Below are 12602 nucleotides of genomic sequence, written 5' to 3'. Positions count from 1 at the left end.
ATATGGTAGGTGCAAGTAGGCTGCAATATGCAGGGTATCCCAAAAGTCTTAGTGCAATTAACTGTAGTTCAACATTTCATATTTCCAGTGTTGTCCTATGTACAAGAAGTGATATATGAGATGTTACCAAGGAAAAAAATGATTAGAAAAGGGTTGGTCACATGGAAAGAATGAAGAATAACAGGTGGGCAGTCCCAGTGATGCACTGATACCTTCAAAATATAAAAAGACAAAAAAAAGAAAAGAAAAAAAGAAAAGAAACAAAATATAAAAAGACCTCTGACACATTCAAAGGATCCTCCATGAAGGATCTATGAGAGCAAGGACAAGAATCAAGTGGGATGAGAAATGCACATATGGGTTGTAAACTGTACTAAGGATGGAAATCCCCACATAGATAAGATTCATTGAAGTACTGAAAAAGTGCTAAAACCCAAGTCAAGTCAAAAACATTTATTAAGTGCCTACTATGTATCAGGCACTGTGCTAAGTGATGGGGATACAAAGAAAGGCAAAAAAAAAAAACCAGTTCCTGCCTTCAGGGAGCTTACAGTATAATTATAGTATAATGAGATGGCATTCAAGGAGCTATGTACAGACAAGATATAGACGGGATTAATGGGAGATAATCTCAGAGAGAAAGCACTAGCATTAAGGGAAATTGGGAAAGGTTTCTAGAAGGGACCTAGAAAGTCATCTAGTCCAATCCATCATTTTTTAGATGAGAGACCTGAGAGCCAGAGAGGTGGTGATTGCACCAGATCACACAGAGTAGGGCATAGTTGTAGAACAAGGACTAGAGCCCCAGTTCTTGGAGGGCAGTAACAGCATTAGGATACATAAGGAAAGTGGATACAATCCTAGACTTTGGCAGCTTCCTGCCCCCATGCCCTGCAACTTCTTTCTGACATCTGTTTTAAATGCTTTATTATTAGCAACTAAGCCATAAAATGGAAATAAACTCAGTCTCTCCCATAAGAGGAAAGGGGAAAACATTGCTGCAATGGAAAAAAAGGACAGTTTTAACTATTTCCCAATGTTCAAGCAATTATTATATCAGAGATATTTAAAATCCAAGTGTAAAATACAATTATGCCCAGAACTGTAAAAGCTGGCTTTGGTCAATTTTGGGGGGAGGGGTGAGGGATGGGGTATAGAGATCAGTTTCATGATAACTTTTGACTAAGATCTTTGCTAGAAAATATGCTACTTGCTATAGTAAATAGGTCAACAGGCATTTATTAAGCACTGACTATGCACCAGGCATTCTACAATGTTCTAGGAATACAAAGAAAGTAAAAAAAAAAATCACTTTCTCTAAAGGAGCTCACAGTCTACATGCAAACAATTATGTACAAAGAATACAGACAATGGGATAAATTGAATATAATGAATAGAGGAAAGGCACTTTCAAGCCAGGGAAGCCACGGGATCCAGTTGAGGAAGGCAAGCATTCCAGGGATGAGAGACAGCCAGTGAAAATGCCTGCAGTCAGGAGATGGAATGTTTGTGCCAGGAATAGCAACACAGCCAATACCATTGGACTGAAGAGTACATGGGAGGGTATAAGCTGCAGGAAGCCTGGAAAGGTAGGAGGGGGCTGGGTTATAAAGGGCTTTGAATGCCAAACAGAGGATTTTATATTTGATCCTGGAGATAATAGGGAACCACTGGAGTTCATCGAAAAGGGAGTGACTGGTCAGGTCTGGGTTTTAGGAAGATGCATTTGACAACTGAGTAGAAGATGGATTAAAACAGGGAGAGCCTTGAGGTAGGGAGACCAACCTAAAGCCTATTGCAATAAATAGTTCAGGCATGAGGTGATAAGGGCCTGAAACAGGGTGGTGGCAGTGTCAAAGGAGAAAAGGTGACATAAAGGAGAGATTGGCTGTTGTCCTTTCTTGAAGAAGACCAAAATGACATCATTATGTTAGAGTCAAGTTTTAGTGTGTGCGACTGTGGCTGATCAGACCAATATAAGCTCAGAATGCTCTACCACAGGTCGGGCACAAATAGTCCGTGTGAACATTTGGGGTGGATTCTCTAAATCTGCACATCTCGTATTTCTTTTTGAGCTACTTTAATTCTGCTTTACTTATAGAGCACAGCACCTTCTTTGATGAGGACACACCATGCTGAGTTGTCCTGTACCAGTGTCTCCCATGCCACACAATCAATTCCAAAGTTCTTCAGAGAGGGTGTCCTTGTATGGCTTCTTCTGACCACCATGTGAATGCTTGCCCTGTGTGAGTTCTTTATAAAATAGTCTTAGGTAAGTTTATGTTTGGCATTTAAGCAACGTGGCCAGGCCATCGGCGTTGCACTCTCTGCAGTAGAGTTTAAATGCTTGGCAGTTTAGTTTGAGAAAGAATCTCGGTGTCTGGTACCTTATCTTGCCAGGTGATCCTCAGAATCTTCCTCAAACAATTGAAATGGAAGCGATTCAGTTTCCTGACATGGCTCTGGTATACTGTCAAGGTTTCACAGGCATACAACAATGAGGTCAGCACAATAGCTCTGTAGACTTTCAGTTTGGCAAGATGTCTAAGACCTCTTCTCTCCCACATCTTCCTTTGGAGCCTCAAAAGCCCTGAGCTAGCTCTGGCAATGCATGCATCAACTTCATTATCTATGTGCACATCCTTGGAAAGTATATTGCTTTGGTAAAATGAATTTATCTATAGTATTAAAAACTCCATTTGCCAAAACTGATGGTTTCATGTATGGATAGTGGTGTGGTGGTGGCTGATGGAGCACCTGTGTTTTCTTGGTGTTACTTGTTAGCCTGAAATTAGCACAAGCAGTGGAGAATTGATCCATACTTTGTTGCATCTAGAAACCACAGGTCCTGGTAACTAATTGGGGATGTGGAATGAGAGAGTTTAATGAGTGGAAGATGATAAATAGGGCTGGATAGATTGTAAGTCTGGGTGACTGGGAGGTTGATGGTACCTTCAACAGTAATAGGAAAGTTAGGAAGAGAGGAGGGTTCAGAGGAGAAATGATAATGGGTTGTTTTAAACATGTTGAGTTAAAGATGTATATGGGACAGCTAGATGGCACACTGGGTAGAGACAGTCAGGAAGACTTGGGTTCAGATTCAGCCTCACTCTGAGCAGGTCACTTAACCTCAATTGCTTTCCCCTGCCCCAGATTCTAATACAAACCTTCATCATCTAATATTCAGAATATCCCAAGAGTCTTCTAACCAATATCCCTGCTTCCTGTCCCTTTAGCCTCCAATCTATTCTACACATTGCTAATAGATTAATCTTCCCAGCGAAGGGGAGATGTTGATCAGGGGATCAATTGAATCCTTCTTTCCCCTACTCCAATCCCCCATCCAGTTGATGAAATTATAGGATATGAAGGGCAAGCAACAGAGAAAAATGAAATGCAAGGGCTCACTCCTTTTAGACCCTGAATGGGTCCATTTACATATGAAAAGATCAGGAAACAGGACTGAGAATTGTCTAGAAATGAGCCAGGCCCAGTGCCCTTTTCTTTGCCTACTCATTGGTATGAACAAACTGAGGGACTGAGTATTCAAAAGAAGAGGCACTGATCCTTCTAGGAAGTGAACCTGTGATTATATTGCCATAGCTAGGATTTAGGAGGGCTTCTAGCCAGCCCAGCAAGAGGGGTGGGGGGGGGGGGGGGAAGAATTCTCTTATCTTCCTCACTCCCCCAACCCCTCACCATGGCAGTGTTCAATGGAGCAGAGTGCAGTCTAGTTGAGTCAGTAAGAGGAGTCAAGAGTCTGATGCCGGAAGCTAGGATGCTGCTCTGAAGATAGTAGGTCCCGGGGCCAAGTCTCTCTGCTGGTCTAAGGTTGAGAGCTCAAGTTCTTTTCAAAAGTGCCTAATAGTACCCCAGGCCAGGATGCAGCTAAACCTAAAAACAAAGGCAGTGATGGCTACAGCCCAGCCGGAAGGCAGCATTCCTCATAACAGCATTTGGAGGCATCCTTTGGAGCAGTGTTCAGCAACAACCTGGAATAGTATCTGGCAGAGCAGTGTGAGGACACCGAAGCCCTGCAACATCAGAGATGTGAGTTGTTCTTCCTTACACATGACTTAGCCTTTTATTTTTTTTAATTTTTATTTATTTTATTTTATTTATTTAATTTGTTTATTTTATTTATGTTTCCTATGTGAGTGTCTTTCCCCTTTGTGAATTCTATATTTTTGAACTCTTCCCATTGATACTATATGTATTTGTGGGAAAGTACATCCCAGGGCAATGGGGGGAACCTCGCCCCCTCCCATTTTTTCTGTTCTATTTCAGGAAATGCCTTCCTTAGCTTAGAGCTAATTGTGTCCTCTGGCTGACTAAAATCAAGGTAAACACAATGGTAGGGGCTTGTGGGCTACAGATTTCTAAGTGTGTATCAATAAAGTATCTTGAAGTGATAGGTTGAAGTGTGGGTCAAAGTGATGCAACCTTCTAGTGGGAACTGGAGTGGAGGTAGCCCAGAGAGGTGCTACATTATGCAGATCCATCTGCTCTAATGGTCTTTGCTTCAATGCTTAGCTATGGTCACCACTTCCAGCTTTGGGGTCAATTGCCATCCTAGCCTAGGGTACTGCTTCATGATTTCAGAAAGAAACAGAGCTCACACCTTAGGACCAATAGATTACCTCCTGAGCAGGATCCCAGCTTCAGATGCCACACCCAAAATTATGTTCAATAACTCAACTCTGGAGCTGTATTCTGCTCCTCTGAACACTGTCATTAGGTGGGATGGAGAGACAGATCCTGTACTTTCCCCTCCTCCTCTACTGTACTTTGCTAGAAGTGCTTCCAAGACCTTGCTGTCTTGACTTTTTCTGCAGCTCAATTCTTAGCAGGATTGGTTCCTCTGCTTTCAAACTTTTTGTTTCTTCTGTTTGCCTACGGCAGTGAGTGGGCAGAGAAAAAGGCACTGGGCCAGATCCAGTGGGGGATTTTTACAATCCTTAGCTTTGTTTCCCGGTCCTTTTAGATAAAAGGGACCACTCAGGGTCTGAAAGGGGTTGGCTTTCACATTTCACTCTCTCTGTTGCTTGTTCTTTACATCATATACTTTCATTAAATGGATTGGAAGGATTCAACTGATCAGGGTCAGCTGATCAACCAACTGCTATAACAGGACATAACTTGGTACATGTAACACAACTCTATCACCATCACTGCCCACAGCCCCCAGGTGCTTCAACACCTCCTGCGGAAGAGTTCAAAACTTATCCTGGCATTCAATGTCATCTGCTCTGTGACTTGTTGTCTTTTAATTTTATCTCCCATGATTCTTCTACACAAAGTCACTGATTAGCCTAAATTAGGTTACTTCTTGTTCCCCAAAATAAAGTTAGCATTCTTATCTTTGTTCATGATGTTCCCCCAGATTGAAATGCACTCCCCTCTAGTTTTTCTAAGTCCTATCTTCCTACAAGATCCATTTCCTCCATGAAGTTTTCCTTTACTATCCAAGCCCTTGGTAGTTATTATCTTTTTTGAAGTCCAAAATATTTATTTTCAATAGTGCATAGCATATACTAAGATACTGTAATTAATCTTTGTTTGTGTTTGTCCTAGCTCTCCAACTAGACTGTAAGCTTCTTTTTGGGCAAGGATTATATCTTATACAATTTTGTATCTCTAGCACCCAGCACAGAATCCTAAACTTAATAGGTATTCAATAAATATTGTAGATGATGATAATAATGATATAGGTAGTAGCATTGAAGTTTTTAAATCATAGACTAGATGATCAGAAATCCTTGTGTAGCATCCCTCTGGACTCACTCTTCTAACTCCCACTCCAACTATTCCCCTCAGGGTTCTAGAGATAACCCTGAAGAGTTGTGCAAGGGGTTTTAATGCTCTTGCTCACAGGACCCCACAAGTGTGTGCTTACCGTTATCATCCAGTAGACTCAATGAGATTTTTTTTGGGAGGGGAAGTCAACACAAAAATGTTAGTTCCAAAATGTTTTACATGTAATTTACATTATATCCAGAACCAAATTAAATAGCTTCCAAACTACATTCCAAAGGCTGGGGAGAGTTCATTCAAATAATTCTCAGGTCACATAAGTCAAACCACAAATACAGCTGAATTTATTAATGTTCATGGAGAACCCTGAGTGTATATCCGGACAAGCAAAATGACTGTCCACATGTATAAAAACGGAGTAAAAGTCCCTGTGTCAAATGCTGACCTCGTAGATCACTGCTGCTGAGAAATCTGATCTTGCTTATCTCTGGTTTTCAGCCCCAGAAGCTCTTGTCTTGAGTTCACCACATTTTGGGAGGACTTCAGGTATAGTCAGATCGGGTCGGTAGTACCTGTGCACCACTTCTGCCCCCGCCAGCCTGGCCCCCATGCTGGCTGCGACCATTTTCAGATAGTAGGGCCACGACACTCCCGCAGGCATGTCGATCTGGGGGCTGGGACCCGCGCGGGCTGGGACCTGCAAAGACAACGGACGGCTGCACAGCACTCCCGCAATGGGGGTTTCTGGACGTGCATCCACTTTTAATCGACTGATTAATTAATAACCAGGCATTAAGAGCCTATTAGGTGTTAAGCCCAGTGCTAAGCAACAAATGCTTGCTTGAAAGACCCGGCTTTTGGAATGCAGCTCCTGCGGGGTGGGCTGGAAGGTCAACGTCAGCCCAGTGCGGAGCCTTCCGGGCCTCTGTTCCAGGAACCGGTTCTCGGGTTCCTTGCCTGACTGTCTGCAACACGAGTTCTAGTTTAAACCTGCAACTCACAGGCAGAACCTCGAGACTGGCTGCAGCCCAAGCTGGAACCCGAGCAGCGGCGCGCACACCCTGGGGAACCCCTGGGTGCAGCCAGCGCAAGCCCGGGCCTCAATGAGCTTTTAACAAAAGTATTTACTAAGGTAGTATGGTAAAGGCAGTTGGAGGAAAATGTTTCCCCTCCAAAGCCTGGAGCATACTCTTCCATAAGCACACATAGAGTCCAGAGAAAGAGTGGGTTCAAACTTAAAATATGATGGTAGTAAGGCACACATGGGGAGAACATGTGCGGCCAACACCAAAGGGTAAACTCATCACTTCTGGTTGCTGGAAGCTCTTGTTTAAGTCCAGAGGTGGCATTATTTCCTGGCCAAAGAGGTCATGCACCTTCAAGTTGCTTCCTCCTTTACCTGGCTTTCTTTCTGTATGTCTGTGTCCTTGTTTGTTTGTCCTTGGCATAGCTCTCTCTTTCCTGGTTGGATGTATTGGCTCCTACTCGTTCAATCTCTCTGAGGGCATGGTCAGTAGAGTTGGGATGGGGTAATATAACACTCCTTCTGGGCTCAATTACTACCCCTTGCTGCTTTCCTGTGTACATGAAAGAGTCTACCTTTGCAAGGTATGAATTACCCCAGAAGTTCCAGAAGCTTAACTGTTTCTCTTGTTGGATTTCCTTCTGCTGAAATTCTTTCACAAATTTAAAACCACCAGAGGCTCTGCTAGCCACTTGGTCCTCCAATCTCCTTAATTCCATCAAAGAGGTTCGTATCTAAGGTAAAGAAATCCCGGGTTGTGAACCACAATGTTTACACACTTAAAACTTCATCACTACTCTTACACTGATTACCTTAGAGACAGCTAGGTGGTAAAGTGGATAGAATTCTGGACCTGGAGTTAGGAAGGCTTGAGTTCAAATCCTACCTCAGAAATTTACTAGCTGTGTGACTCTGGGTAAATCTCTACCTCAGTTTCTGCATCTGCAAAATGGGAATAATAATAACCAACTATCTCTCAAGGTTGTTGTGAGGACCAAATGAGACAATTTTTATACTTTGCAACTTTAAAACCCTATATAATTTATATAAACTTATGTGAAATATATTAATATATAAACTTATACAAACATATAACATATGTAATATATAATTTCTATAAACATCTATAAATATATAATAATATGTAAAATTTCTATAAATATACAATTTACGTGTAATATGTAATTTAAACAAATTATGTAGGCTTTAAAATTGCAACGTACTTTATAAATATTGTCTCATTTGATCCTCACAACAACTTTCCCTTGTACTTACACATGTGGACTGAAAGAATTTAATTACATAATTAATTACTTTCCATTTGAGTTATAATTATTGACTCAAGCCTACTAACCTCTAGTTTCTTTCCTTCACAATATATTCTCCAGACTGCTGCCAGAGTAATACTCCAAAAGCACAGTTCTGAACATACTACTCCTCCGATCAAGGAGGTTTTAAATGATTCTCTTGTCCCTAGGATAAAATCAAACTCCTGATTGGCATTTGAAGCCCTCCTTAATCTGTCTCCAATCCACCTTTTTCAGGCTTACTGCACATTTAGTCCCCTTCTCATGCTCTCTGTTCCAGACAAAATGTCTGACTTGTTTTTCACTAAATCTGATACTCTCTCCTGCCTTTTGCACATACTGTCACCCTATGTCTGGAATGCTTTATCTCTGCTCCATTCTGCCTCTTGGAGTTCCTAGTTCCCTTTAGGGCTTTAGCTGAAGCCCTAATCTATGGAGGCCCTTTCTGCACATCCCAGTTGTTAATACTCTCTCCTGATTACTTTACATTTTCTTCTTACATATTTTGCCCTTAACTTATCAGCATACAGAACAAGTTCACTGAGCTTTGGAACACTCCTCCACCCACCCTACTACCCCACCTCTAACTCCCTTGGGGGCTAGTGCTATTCTGATTGCTGAATGTTTGTGCACAAACTCACAAAGCCCATGCTATCTAGCAGGCCCCAGACCTACCACCAAGTCTCACTCCCCCCATCTTTCTCCTTCACCCTACCTGCTTTCCTTTCCACATCTTCTCTACACTTCTATTCCTTCAGGAAAGGGAGTGTTTATAGACTGCCCTATGGCCTCACTCACCATCCCAGACAACAACAACTACTACTTTTCTACCCTCTATTCTTTCCCTCTATTTAAAAGATCTTCTTTAAGGCTGAGAGTGTCTCTTTTTTATTTATATCTCCAGCTCTTAGAATAATGCCTGACACATAAGTGGTTAATAAATTTTCATTCATTTATTTTGTCTTGCTTCTTCATCCCCCAATGTAAACATCTTGAGGGCAAGGACACTTTCCATTTTGACTTTGTATCCCCAATACCTAATATCTGCACTTCAAAGCCACTCCATTTGGCAGAAATTAGCCACAGAGTTGTATTAGTGGACTAATCACTAAGCTCTAATATTCACTGTGCTCATTAATTAGATAAATTTGTCTTTTATTCCTAAAAATCTCAAATGGGCCATGCCTTGGGGCCACATGGGCCACAGGATCTGCAAACCATGCCTTGGATGCCTGAGATCTAGAAATCCACCTATCTCAAAAAGGCAGATATTATAGATTCATAGAATTTCAAAGTTGGGAAAGACCTTAGAGTTCATCTAATCCAACCCACTCCTGAGCTAGGGATTCCCCACAAGAACATGCATAATCCACCCATCCAAATACCTTGTTGTATTAGGAAGTTTTTCCCTTCCATCAAACCAAAATCTTCTGTGTGACTGCACCCATTGCTCTAACTTCTCCTACAGTAGAATGAAACAAGTTAAATTCCTCTTCCACATGAAAACCCCTGAAATATTTGAAGACAACGATCATGATTGCTCTAAGTCTTCTCTTCTCTGGGCTAAACATCCCTGACTCATTGGAACTTAGCGTGGGATGACATGGTGTCACATGCTTTTCAACATTCTGGTCACTTCCTCTGGACATTTACTAATTTATAAATGTCATTCCTAAAATATGGCACCTGGGACTAGAGACACTACTCCAGGTAGGGTCTGAATGAGGAAGAGTACAATGGCACTATCAGCTCCCCAGTTGTGGATACCAGGCTTCTGTTAATGTCACCTAAGATTGAATTAGCTTTTTTTGGCTGCCCTGTCACACTCTTTACTCATGTTGCCCTTCCAGTCAACTAAAACTCTTTGGATTTTTCCATATGAACTTTTCTCAGGCCACAACTCTTCTATCTTGTTGTACAGTTTATTTATTTTTTTCAATTCAAGTAAAGGGTTTCAAACTTATTCTTTGTAGCTCAATGCTCTAAGCTGTCAAGAACTTTTTGGCTCCTGATCCCTTCTCTCTCTCATCTAAAGGATCAGTTTTCCTAGCTTCATGTCATCTGCAAATTTGGCATATATGTGCTCTGTGCTTGTAATCACATCACAGATATGTAGTGAGATCAATGAAGTTATTTACTGGTCAAAATATAGAACAAGACAATGGTTTTTGTTTTGTTTTGTTTTGCTTTAAGATATGCGCAATCAAGGTGGGAATATGGACCTTGACTGCTTTATTTGTGTGCCAATTAAAGATGATCTTAGGAGTAAAACTCATTTCAGAGTCTCACCCACCACTTACCTCCTGTAGAGGTTTGGAGGTCTTTTGTTGTTATTCAGTCATGTCTGACTTTTCATGACCCCATGAACCATAGCACGCCAGGCTCTTCTATCCTCCACTAGCTCTGAAAGTCTGTCCAAGTTCCTGTTTGTTATTTCCATCTCATCGATGTTTAATCTAAGTGGATTGTGAAGGCATAGATGTTCAATAAGGATTTATAGCATGTAAGAGGAATTTTATATAATCTTAAGTCAGATCCTTGTCTGGGACCACTGACCTGAGATCAGTACCTGGCAAAGGTAGTCAAAAAGGACATTCTTAATCTTAGCTTGGGAGCTTTCTGTTGATTTTTGTTAGCTCCCTGGCTAGGTGTGGTGACACTAGCATTAACCTGATCTGTTCAGGGAAAGGCTTTCTAACCACTGAACCTTAGTCAGTGGAAATAGTGATGATCCAGAAGAGCTGATATGCAGCAGATGGTAGTAGAGATAAGTTTGATAACTATGAGACCAGAATAGATGGTGTCAGTCAACAAACATTTATTAAGTGCTAAGGCACAGTGCTAAACACAAATGATACAAACACCTAAAAAAAGACAGTCCCTGCCCTCAAAGAGCTTACAATCTAATGAGGAAAGACAACAAATGAAAGGAAGCTTAAAAGGGAGTGAGGCATTCACAGGCATGATGAAGAGCCCAAAGTAGCACATTCTGGAGGGAAATGAAAAGACGGGGTTCCTCCTTAAATGGAGCTTTGGGAAGGAGCTCTTCACTCTACCCTCTATTAAGAGGAATCCCAAAGTTAGTGTGATGAATAACCTCACCCCACCCCCACCCCCCAACAGAGTTTCTGGGTAATTAATAATATCAACTTATTATTAGCTAACCCAATTAATAAATTGATTATTATTTACCCGGAAACTCTGTCTCTCAGGGGTTTTTATTTATCCCAGTAGAAAATATTGATGAGATGTGAATACCAAGGCTGATTGTGATGGAGATCAGAGATTTGACACACCCAACAGAGATTAGTGTGAAGATCATTAAAAGACATTGATAGCTCTGCAATTCTGAAGTTAGTGGTTGCCCTGGCCACAAATGCACCCAAACTACCCTTGTCCCTACAGGTGTACCCTCTATGCATGTGCCCTGGGCTCATGGATTCCAGATGTGTGTGCCCCCCATGCATATACTCTGGTAATATATGTTCTCTTCATGATGTCTTCCCCTGCTGGCACTATGGTAACTTGTAGGAGAGTATACCCCATATGTGCATTGTGTGTATGTATGGGAATCTTTTTTTTTTGATTACTATATTTGCTATGTATTTATTGTGAACTAAAGTGATCCTTGAATTACTGATAAACATTAATACATCAGTGAGGGTTCAGAAGCTATTCTTTTGAATTGATGTTCAATCATTTGAGAGTGTCTCAAAACTGGTATGCCTTTTATGGGAACCCCCAAGTGGGGAGAGAGAAGCCCAAGTGGTAGAGATAAAAATTATAAAGAGAAGAGTACCCTGTGGTACTCCATTAAAGACTTCCCCCATGTTGACAACATAATCTTTTTCATTTATTTGGTACTTCATTAATCACTATTCTTTAAGTCTAGTCATTCATTCAGTTTCAAATTCACCTAACCATGTTACAATCCAACTCATGTTTCTCCATCTTACATACAAGGATATCATGAGACACTTTGTGAAATGCCTCTCCAAAATCCAGATACATTGACAGCATTCCCCTGGTCTTCCAGACTAATAACCGTGTCAGAAAAAGGAAATGAGTTATTCTTGATAAAATTGGGCTGGCTAATAATGATTATGGCTTCTCTCTTTAAGTGTTCACAAACCATTACTTTGATAAAGTGTTCCAGAATTTGTCCAGAAGTTGAAGTCAAGCTCACTGGTTTTCAGCCTCAGAATCTACCTTCTTCCCTCTCTGCCTCCACTAGCCTTTTTTTTTCAAACTGGCAGAAAATTTGTCTGTTCACTGTTCTGTGGCACCTCTCCCAATTTCTATGACTTTTCAAAGATCACTGGAAGCAGCTTAGCAATCACACCTGCCAGTTCTTTTATTCTTCTGGGAAGTGGTGCTTACAGACCTAGTCACCAGAACACAATGAAGGTTGCTAGATGCTATCCTACCATCTCTTTACCTATCTTGGATTTTAGTTCCCTGTTAACCACTTTTGTCTTATGCCTTCCGGGCCAAAGGTCATTCTCCTTAGTAGAGAA

At 41.3% G+C, this 12602-nt stretch overlaps 1 pseudogene; it reads right to left on the bottom strand.

Annotated features, from left to right (window-relative positions):
- Positions 1 to 6207: 6207 nt before the first annotated feature.
- LOC114053769 lies at positions 6208 to 6415 on the bottom strand (annotated as a pseudogene).
- Positions 6416 to 12602: the final 6187 nt, after the last annotated feature.

This window comes from Vombatus ursinus, unplaced genomic scaffold (assembly GCF_900497805.2).
Source record: "Vombatus ursinus unplaced genomic scaffold, bare-nosed wombat genome assembly UNPS02014812.1, whole genome shotgun sequence".
Taxonomy (NCBI): Eukaryota; Metazoa; Chordata; class Mammalia; order Diprotodontia; family Vombatidae; genus Vombatus; species Vombatus ursinus.
This window is presented reverse-complemented; position numbering and strand designations above follow the sequence as displayed.